Source organism: Arachis ipaensis, chromosome B01 (assembly GCF_000816755.2).
Source record: "Arachis ipaensis cultivar K30076 chromosome B01, Araip1.1, whole genome shotgun sequence".
Lineage (NCBI taxonomy): Eukaryota > Viridiplantae > Streptophyta > Magnoliopsida > Fabales > Fabaceae > Arachis > Arachis ipaensis.
Window position 1 is genome coordinate 22771835 of NC_029785.2, and position 10634 is coordinate 22782468.

The 10634-nt window shown below is 38.8% G+C and overlaps 1 long non-coding RNA gene across 1 annotated transcript in view; it reads left to right on the top strand.

Moving 5' to 3' along the window:
* Positions 1-2240, top strand: part of LOC110268910 — a 16139-nt gene extending 13899 nt beyond the window's left edge. Inside the window, exon 3 of the long non-coding RNA XR_002357668.1 lies at positions 2049-2240. This is a non-coding gene — a long non-coding RNA (uncharacterized LOC110268910). The remainder of the gene's footprint in view (positions 1-2048) is intronic.

Consider the following 10634-nt stretch of genomic DNA (forward strand, 5'->3'; position numbering starts at 1 on the left):
CTTGCTTTGCATCTTAATCATTAACCTTTATGTCACGATTATGGAAGTTGAGTTCTCTTGCTCTGCACTCATTTAAGTATTTAATTATTATATTTCTTGACTCTTTTTGAAATTGTTAAAATATTTTAGCATTTGGCATTTTGATTTCTATCAGAGTGTATTGTATACATAAAACATCACCATTACTTTAAGCTTTTTTCCTTCCTTTTTCTTTTGAGAAATTTCTTTTACACGGGTTTCACATCTTCCTCCAACCAGTGATGATTATTATATGCTCCGATTTTTATTTTATTTATTCTTGTGCATATTAACTTTTTAAGAGCCATTAATATCAGTTGAAAACTGTTGCAAAACAGATATATATATTTGTCTATATAAAATATGTGCCTCAGTGTATGTAGAATGACTGGTTCACAATTGGCAACTTATAGTTTATAATTGTTCTCCTTTTCACATAAAAGATAGTCAGCCTTTTTCTATAACCATGGTTATACTTGCATGTCTGTTTTCCATTTATTTATATATAAAAAAAAACAACGATAAAGATATATATGTATACATTCGAGTTTGTCTTTAACTCGTGAACTTTAAGTTCAATTAACTATTTATGAAGATGAATTTTTTTTTTGCGTTTTATCTTTATAAGAAATCTGATTCCATACTAATTTTCTGAAATTTTTTTTGCTATGTGCCTTGATTATGTTATAAACAAATTCATAATTGGAGATGTAGAAAAAAAAAGGTAGTTATTATAATTGATCCTAGTGTGTTAATCGCCAATACTTTAGCTTTTAATTTTATTATTATTATTATTATCTTATATGTGAATTTATTTGTAACTTCATACTAAGCTAGCTGCATGATTATAGGAAATCGTTTAACTTTATTTTACAACAACAAAAAATGAGTTAAATGTACTGGTGAATTCTGGCTTAATATTCAAGGTTATGGCAATAATTAATTCAAATAGACTTTGTCAAAGAATTTTAGAGAAGAAAAAAAATGAGCATGTTAATTTTTGTGACAATTACTGTTTTTAATTTTCATAACTGTTCAATTGTCTTTCTAAAAGGTGTGGTCAAATTTTCAATTTGCTGCTTTGTTTTGCTCTTCTGTTATTGTCTTTATCTTATTTGGAACTTTGATATACAATTATTGTGGGTATTTTATTTACGTTGTATGTTTGTTGCTGTTCAATTTTTCTTGTCTATAGTACCGTTGCTTCCAATTATTTTATTTAACTTCATTTGTCCTAGTGTTCTTATTTTAGTCTATAAATATTATAAACTTTAGACCTCGTATGTTTTTCTTCTTTGATTTTCAAAGATTGGCTTATTTGATTGTGTTTCTATTCATTCTGTAACATCTTTGTGAACATTGTCATGGACTATAGTAGCCATCTCTCGTGAACTTTGCACTTAGTTGATTCAACTTGAACTTGTTTTGACCTAATATTCCATTTTTTTATTGTTTCTATCAAAGCTCCTCGATTCAGATTTCCTCGTTAATTAGGATGTAATTGACTCTCTTTCTAGCACACTTCACTGTTTTTGTATCATTGCTTAATTGTGATCTTACGCATCCTTCCAAATTCTTGCGAACCTCATTTGTGATGTTGCTCTTCTCTTTATAAGTTTTGTATCCTTTTGAGTAAACTCGTGCTTGTTTCGGTGTCACGTGCGATTCCCAGATAGCAAGCGATATGTTAGTTCATTAGGACATAACTTATTGATGCTGAAGTTCAGAAAGTTGTAATTCTAAGACTTGACATAAGACTGGTTGCTTCCATGGATGTATACCACAGAACCAAGGAGATTATGAAGTAAGATTGAATTTTGAGGAGATTGACGAATGAAGTGAAGAGTGTTATGTATATCTGAGTTGTCAATGGAACGAGAGTTGGTGAATGCCAACCGTATCATTTTAACACACATCTATCTTGAAATTTTAACACCCGATTATACTTCTTTCTCATGTTTGGTAGAAGGCTAAAACCATGTAACATTTTTCATACGGTATCAATTTTCGAGGACGAAATTTCTTTTAAGGGGATAGAATGTAATGTCCCAAACTTTTTCTGAAATATTTTATATTTGATTTCTTTTATTGTTACCATATCCTCTAATTTTATCAAAATTCCTACACTACCCTTATTCTTTTTACCAAAACCTAACCCTAATGCCTAAATTAAACCCACACACTCTTACTCTCACATAAGCATACACTCTGAAGTCGAAACAAAAGAAATAGAGAAAAGCGGGTGAGAAAGTCACCGAGGGAAGAAGAGAAGAAGATGACGGCACTGGCAAAGCAAAGAGAAGCCGTCGTCGCTGTCGATTTATAGAGGCAGAGAGAGACAAATAAGGAGAGAGATGGATAAAGAGAAGGTAGCACCACTATCGTCGCTGCTGGGACTCATCGGTGGAGTTACGATCGTTGCCATCGAAGGGGCCGCGTCGGACGGAGACATTGTCATCGTTGAAGCTCACCGCTGGTGCAACCCGAAGCTACCTCCGCCTTTACTCTGCTCCACTATGGCTGACCCCTAGCTCTCCCCTGTTCGTCAGAGCTTGTAGTGTTGCTACGGGAGTCACTTCCAGAGGAGAGGAACCACCGCCACTGTTATTCTGCTGTGTCCTTCACCGTCGACGTTGGAGAGGACACCGGAGCTGCTGATGCTCCATCCCCTTGTTTTCTTTGGTAAGACTCATCTTGTTCTACCTTGTCTTGCAGTAAAGCCTTATTATTGACTTTGTCCTACCTTGCTTAATACCCCTTTCTGCCTTTGCTCAATTTTAAACTACCGTAGGCTGTTGGATTGCTGCCATTGTTACCGTGGTTGTCCCATGTTGTTGCTACTAGGGCTGTTGGCATTACTGCAGTGAGAATTGAAATTGTTGCTACTACTCAGTCCAAATTCTGCACTCTTTCGTATCCTTTAATTCGGCACTCCGGGTTTGGTCTATTCGGTCCCTTAGGACCACACTGTGAGTAGACTTTACATTTATAACTGTTAAGCTTTTGGTTTATGCTATTCCGAGTTTTTAATTATAATTATAAAACTATTATTAAAGAACTTTGATTTGATTAGAATAATTGATTTATTATAGTTGAATAATTATTTTTAGGAAGTTCATATTTTAGAAATTTTACATGAGACTATATATATGATAGATAGATCCTTATATTATTTTAGAACATTGATTTTATTTGAATATATATTTTTGAAGTATTGAAGTATTTGCTGACATTCACATATTTTGAAATTGTGAAATATGTTCTTGTTCCTGTATGGATACCTGGAGAAGGAGAGCTTAGTCTCTGGAAGTTGGTTCCGAGCTATTACCTTCGGGGCCGACTTCTCAAGTACCGTGATAAGCCGAGCTTTTCTCCAAGAGTGAATCGCGTAGAGCTTTGAGCAAGAAACAAGGGGGGAGTATACCTGCAAAGGCACTCCGAAGCTTAAGTTAGTATTGAGAATTTCTCATTCCTTTAGAATAGAAGATCATACCTTTTTATAGATGATAGTGTATAAGTTGGTTACGTTCCTGCTTTATTGCCCGTATTCAAGAGCAATAATAAGGGTGAATGTTAGTTTAGACGTTTCATTTTGTGAAGTAGTCCGTTGAGCTGATTTGTAACGTTACTTTCCAATAAATGACATTGATTGCCGACCAGTGACTGTAACGCCGAATAATAACGTAAATTGCCGAGTTATGGTTTATAATGCCGACTTTGTAGTGGTCCCGATCATAGCCCCCAAGCTTAGCCTGAGAGTATGTTTTAATGAAGCAGGTTGAGCTTTAAATGAAGCATAAGTCGGCGGTTGTGTATTTGTCGGCGAATGTGCTGGAGGTTGAGGTGACTGAGTGGGCTTTGTTACTGAAGGGGTTATTGTAACTCCTTGGAAACTGTTACTGGAAATCCACTTAGTGCAGTGTCTTCATTTCTTGGGTTAGTGAGATAAGGTTGGCTGTTGGAGTTTTTTCAAAGAAGAGAATGAGTAAAAGAGGTATGTGAAAAAACTTTTGTTATTTGCTTCTTCATTGAGTTTCGTTTCTTCTTCTTCTATTTCTGTTTGGTTGGCATTTGATGGGTTTTGAGAAGGAGAAAAAAGAGAGGATAGATTGGTCATATGATTGGGTTAATGAAGATGTTAGGAATCGTGTGTCATTGTTCTTGGATCAGGAAGTTGTAGACGAGGTGGATAAAAGTAAAGTTGTTAGGTTTGGTTCTGGAATTCAACTGGAGCTGCTGCCCTGTTCTGAAAGTGATAGGGTTTTTCATAGGGGTGAGGGTTTTGAATACTTTTTTATGTATAGTTGTGTGCTTGAAGAGTTGAAGGTTAAGCTTCCATTTAGTGATTTTGAATGTCAGGTTTTGAAGCAGATGAACTGTGCTCCTTCTCAATTACATCCTAATGGGTGGGCCTTTCTTCGTGCATTTGAGGTTTTGATGGATTTTTTGGAAGAAAAGCCATCTGTAGAGTTATTTTTCTCGCTTTTTCAAGCGAAGGGTGTGTGGAAAGGTGGGTGGGTGAACCTGAATAGTTCGCCGAGGTTTGCTATATTTAAGCTGTATAAGTCATCGTTTAAGGAATTTAAGGAAATGTATTTGAAGGTAAGGAGTTTTGAGGGGGATTTTCCTTTTTATGTGGACGAGCATTTGGGAGAGAAATTTCTGATTTGGTGGTGTTCTGAGCCAAATAATATACTCGGCCCGGAGCTTATCAAGCCTAGGGATGAGTGTATTATTGAATATCTTATTGAAGCTATTGATAGGAAGGAATTGATCTCGGTATTTGAGTTGTTGAAGTGGGAGGAAAATAAACAGGCTGTTGTGGATTACTTAGGTGAGCTTGTTTGGTTTAATTTTGTATTCGGTCTTTGAAATGCATTGGTGAGAAGTTGTTTTTATTTGTTTTCAGGTGGAAAATATCCTGGTGTGTCTGCGGCGGAGCTGAGGTCTCGTGTGAGAAGTAAAAACTTGGATAAGGAGGGCTCAACGTCAAAAGTTGAGAAAGTTGTAGGTGTGGGTGAGGTTGATCAACCAAAGCCGGGGAGGAGAAAGGTTATTGCTAGGAAAAGGAAGGGCGGTGTGGTGGATTTGTCAGACGTTTCTGATGATGAGAAAGATGATGTTCCGGTGGAAGAGGTTCATAGTTTTTATGATAATCAGAGAAGGTTACATGATTTTGTGGAGCGGAGTGAGGGGTCTTCTCTCTGGGGAAAAGATTATCCCTTCATGGTTACTGCTGATGAGGTGTGTCAGACCCCGTCCGATGTTATTTTGGCGGAAGAGGTGGGGGATGTGGCGATTGACCAGTATATGCAGGTATTTTATGTTCTTGAGCTATAGTGTTTGAATTTTGTTTTGGTTTTATGGAAAAGTGTGATAATGGCTGATTTTCAGGTTGTGGGTCTTCGGTTGGCGAGTTTAGGGCGGAGTCGTGAGAAAATTCATCGGAAGTTTGTTGTGAAAAAGGAGGGTCCGAGTTTGAAGGAAGAGTTGGCTATAAAGGTTGCTAAAGTTTCTGAGCTGGAGGTGAAGTTATGTGATGTGGAGAAGCATTTGAAAGAAGTGAAGGAGAGTTATGCCAAAGATGTTGAGGATTTAAAGAAGAAAGAAGCTGACTTATCTGCTATGAGTACTCGTATGATTGAGGTTACTGCTCGGTTGAAGGAAGTGGAGAAAAATAAGCAGGGAGAAATTCTTGATTCTTTCCTTGAAGGGTTTGAGAGGGCTGTTCTTCAGGTTAAATTTCTGGCTCCGGAGGTGGATGTTTCGGCAATGGATCCAGGCAAAATAGTGCAGGATGGTGCTATGGTTGAAGATGATGGTGCTGCTGAGCAAGGAGATGAAAATGTGTAGTTTGTGGACATATTTTGACCATGAGTCTGGCTTTTTTAACTTGTTAACTTATGTTTTGCTACTGTGTTTGAGGAACAAACTTGGAAATTTCTGTTTAGTTATTATTTTTGCATGCTATGACTATAATATGATGCTGATATTTGGGTTTATATCTGGTTTGTAATGGTGCCATTTTGAGATGGTGAAATACCATGAGATTTAATCGAAATGTGGTAGTTTGGCTAGTTTGGAAACCGATTTGTAAGTATGAGGATATTTGTGTTAACGACAGAAATTGGTCGGGTATGTGCTGATATTTGAATCATAGGATTCGTTGAGTTTAATTCGGACATTTATCTGATTGAGTTGGGTTTGGATTCAATTTGGATTGATTTTTTTGGTGACCGAAAAGATCGGAATCCGAGTAAGATTGGTCATTTATCTGAAATAATGATCTGAACCCGAGATTGGATCGGATATATATCTGATGTAGCAATCTGAATCCGAGTTTGGTTCGGATATTTGTCTGATATAATGATCGGAATCCGAGATTGAATCGGATATTTATCTGATATAAAAGTCTGAATCCGAGTTTGGATCGGATATTTGTCTGATATAATGATCGGAATCCGAGATTGAGTCGGATGTTTATCTGATATAATAGTCTGAATCCGAGTTTGGATCGGATATTTGTTTGATATAATGATCGGAATCCGAGATTGAGTCGGATGTTTATCTGATATAATAGTCTGAATCCGAGTTTGGATCGGATATTTGTTTGATATAATGATCGGAATCCGAGATTGAGTCGGATGTTTATCTGATATAATAGTCTGAATCCGAGTTTGGATCGGATGTTTGTCGGATATAATTAAGATCGGATTTTTTATTTTTGAGAAATTTTGAAAAAGTAAAGAATAATGTTGACTGGAAAAGGGAATTTTATTAATGTAAGACCTTTGAATTTAAAGGCCCAGGTAGGCTAGCCTCGTTAAAACCTCTCCAAGCAAAACCCTTGTGGGAGAAATCTTGGTAGTAGGAAAAAGAGTACTTGCCTGTCCCTGGTATTAGCTGTAATATAACTTTAAGGAAGATACATTCCAAGTGTTAGGGAGATCATTACCCTCTAATGTTTGTAGTCGATAAGCTCCGTTGCCGATTACTTTTGTGATTCTGTAAGGGCACATCTAAGTAGTGGACGAGAGAATCCTCGTTTATATAGGCAGTTATTATAAATTGTAAAAAAGGAAGCTTGTCGTCGAAACTGTCGAGTGTGTCCGACGTCGCCTGGGAGGGTCCCTGTTTGGAGATATTGTATGTATGGAGATCTCCAGTCTGCTTCCTGTGTCACACTTAAGACATGGGTTATTTCAATGCTCGGTTTAAGTAATGTTGATTGATAAAATGATGACCTGTCTGGTTGAGTACTGGCGAGTTTAGATAGAATGTCAGCTCGGCCGTTACTCTCCCTTGGTATGTGCTGTTGGACGACAAGGAGGGAGTCGCAGTATACCTTAATTTCGGTGATGTTAAGGTCGGCAGCGAGTGTAAGGCCGGCAATTAGTGCTTCATACTCACTTTGATTGTTGCTTGCTTTAAATGAGAAGTGGAGGGAATGTTCGATGATGTTGCCGTGGTCATCGTCAAGTATAATACCTGCGCCACACCCGTGTGGGTTGGAGGATCCGTCGACGTATAAAGACCATTCAATGTAATCTTCAGTTATCTTTGGGACTGAGAACTCGGCAATGAAGTCGGCCAAGAACTGTGATTTGATGGATGCTCGGCTTTCGTATTTGATGTCAAATTCTGACAGTTCCACCGACCATTTGACTAGTCGGCCAGCCAATTCAGGTTTCTGTAGTACTTGTCGTAAAGGTTGATCTGTCCTAACATGGATTTCATGGCTCTGAAAGTATGGTCGGAGTCTTCTGAAGGTCGAGTAAAAGAGGACATCGGCGCTGCTGCCTGGGTCGAGCAACACCTTTTTAATGAGGAGATCTCCGAGCTGTAGGGAGATTACGACTGGATCATCCAGATTTGTTATGCTGTAGTCATGATCGCCTGTTTGGAATGTTATCTGTGGAGATGTAGGTGGCGATTGGTCGGTGTTGATGGAGAGGATAGCTCGGTAAGATCTTTTCCTTGCTGAACTTGTGGCTCCTCCACCTGCAAAACCTCCGGAAATACAGTTAATTGTACGTGATGGTAAATCGGGATGGTTATGGTTTGGTCGGTCTCTATCTCGGTTATGTTGTGCAGCCGAGCCCTGATCTCCTGGGGCAGATAGTCGCCGCTGCATGTGTCCGCCGATGAATTTGTCCAGATGACCTTGCCGAGCTAATCGCTCTAGCAGGTCTTTGGCGATGATGCAGTCGTCGGTATTATGTCCGTGCTTCTGGTGGAAAGAGCAGTATTTCGAGTGGTCTGTGCCTTTTGAATCTGGGTAGTTGCCAGCTTTTCGTGGTGGCTTGATTAACTTCGAATTCAAGATCTCCTTGATGATGTCATCGCGCTTGGTGTTGAATTTGGTGTAGGTCTCATATCGTGGGATTGGTTTGAAATTCTTCTTGCTGTCCCGTGGCTTGTCGTCGTCCTTATAGTGAGGCCTTTCTGTTTTCCGAGCTTGTCGAAGTTCTTCAATGTCAATCTGTCCCCTAGCTTTTTCACGGAATTCGGCCATAGTTTTTGGTTTGGCCACAGCAATGGTTTCTTGGAACTTTCCTGGTCTTAATCCACTTTTGATGGCGTGCAGTTCTACTTCGGGGTGGAGGTCAGGTATGCTTATGGCTATCTTTGTGAAGCGCGTGATGTAGTCCTTGAGGCTTTCATGTTGGCCTTGCTTGATTGTGTTCAGATAATCGGAATCGTGGAGGTAGATGGCGGATCCAGCAAAGTGTTCCTCAAAGGGTTTTGATATGTCTCGGAATCGAGAGATAGAACCTGCAGGCAAAGAACAAAACCAATCAAGTGCAGGGCCGTCTAAATAAGATGGAAAACAGCGACATAAAACTTTATCAGATGCACCGTTTACTATCATTATGGAGGTGAACTTTTTGATGTATTTCTTCGGATCACCTAACCCATCATACGGAGTTAAGGTGGTTGGCAGGGTAAACCTTCGGGGTAGCACGAAGTTCATCACTTCTGCCGTGAATGGTCCAGGGGAGGTTTCCTGATCGTCATCTCCGATGTTTTTCTGAGTATCTTCATTATGTTCGGGCTGCTCCCCTTCGTTCCGAGCAGTGTCTGAGACATGTGTTGGCCCTGACTGCTGCTCGGCTTCTTCTGTCCGTTCTTGTCGATCATTGTTTTCAGTTCGAGCATTATTCAAGTTGGCGATTTGATTTGCCATTCTTTGGTTCTCTTCAGCCACGACTTGTCGCAACTCGGTCACCATCCGGAGCAATTCGGATGGCGAGGGTGGAGGTTGTTCAGCCATGACTTCAAGATGGGAAATTTGAGGCCGATAATATAGGAAGAGAGTTTTATATTCTCGGCCCCACGGTAATATGTTCTTGTTCCTGTATGGATACCTGGAGAAGGAGAGCTTAGTCTCTGGAAGTTGGTTCCGAGCTATTACCTTCGGGGCCGACTTCTCAAGTACCGTGATAAGCCGAGCTTTTCTCCAAGAGTGAATCGCGTAGAGCTTTGAGCAAGAAACAAGGGGGGAGTATACCTGCAAAGGCACTCCGAAGCTTAAGTTAGTATTGAGAATTTCTCATTCCTTTAGAATAGAAGATCATACCTTTTTATAGATGATAGTGTATAAGTTGGTTACGTTCCTGCTTTATTGCCCGTATTCAAGAGCAATAATAAGGGTGAATGTTAGTTTAGACGTTTCATTTTGTGAAGTAGTCCATTGAGCTGATTTGTAACGTTACTTTCCAATAAATGACATTGATTGCCGACCAGTGACTGTAACGCCGAATAATAACATAAATTGCCGAGTTATGGTTTATAATGCCGACTTTGTAGTGGTCCCGATCAGTTCTTATGATTGAAAAAGTATGATTGGGAAAGATTTCGGATGAGAAAGTATTATATAATTCGATTTGATTCGATACCTTATATATTTGTAAGATCAGAAATTTATTGTATTTGAAGATATATGTTTTGAATTGGTTTGGGAGGCTCGTATTAGAAAACTGTAGTTAACGGCGGTTATGACGTTAACCTAGATGCATCTGGCTCAGACCTCAGCTAGCAGGGGCGTTGCTAGCCTAACGTGTAGGCCACACGTTGGATCTGTTATTCCGTACGGACACACGAGAAGAAAGGGCTACCCATATAGGTGGAGCCGCCCAAGTGTGGGCTTTTGATTTAATTTCTGTATGAGAACTCCCTTATTGATTCACTTATTATGATCAATTACTATTTTCTAATTAAGAGATTACTTTAATAATAATGTTATATGGTCTCATGTGGATTATAAATGTATTGTCTAGTCACTGAGTTGCAAAACTCATTCCGTTTTTCTAAAAATATTTTTCAAGAATACATACTTGAATATGTGAGCTCTCTATCCAAAAATTATGATCTACAATGGGTATCTATTCCTTGTTGAGTTCCTAGACGTTGTATGCTCCATATGTCATAGGCAAGATCCAACCATTCTTAATTATTTTAACTTTTGTTGAAAACGTATAGCTATTTTTTAGAACTTGTAAATGATTCAAAATCTTTGTAACTTTCTTATTTAATTTATATTTGAGTCTGATACGCTTGCTAGGGGACTGTTTTTCTGAGCGCCGTTCATGGTTCATTTTGGGCTGTGACAACTA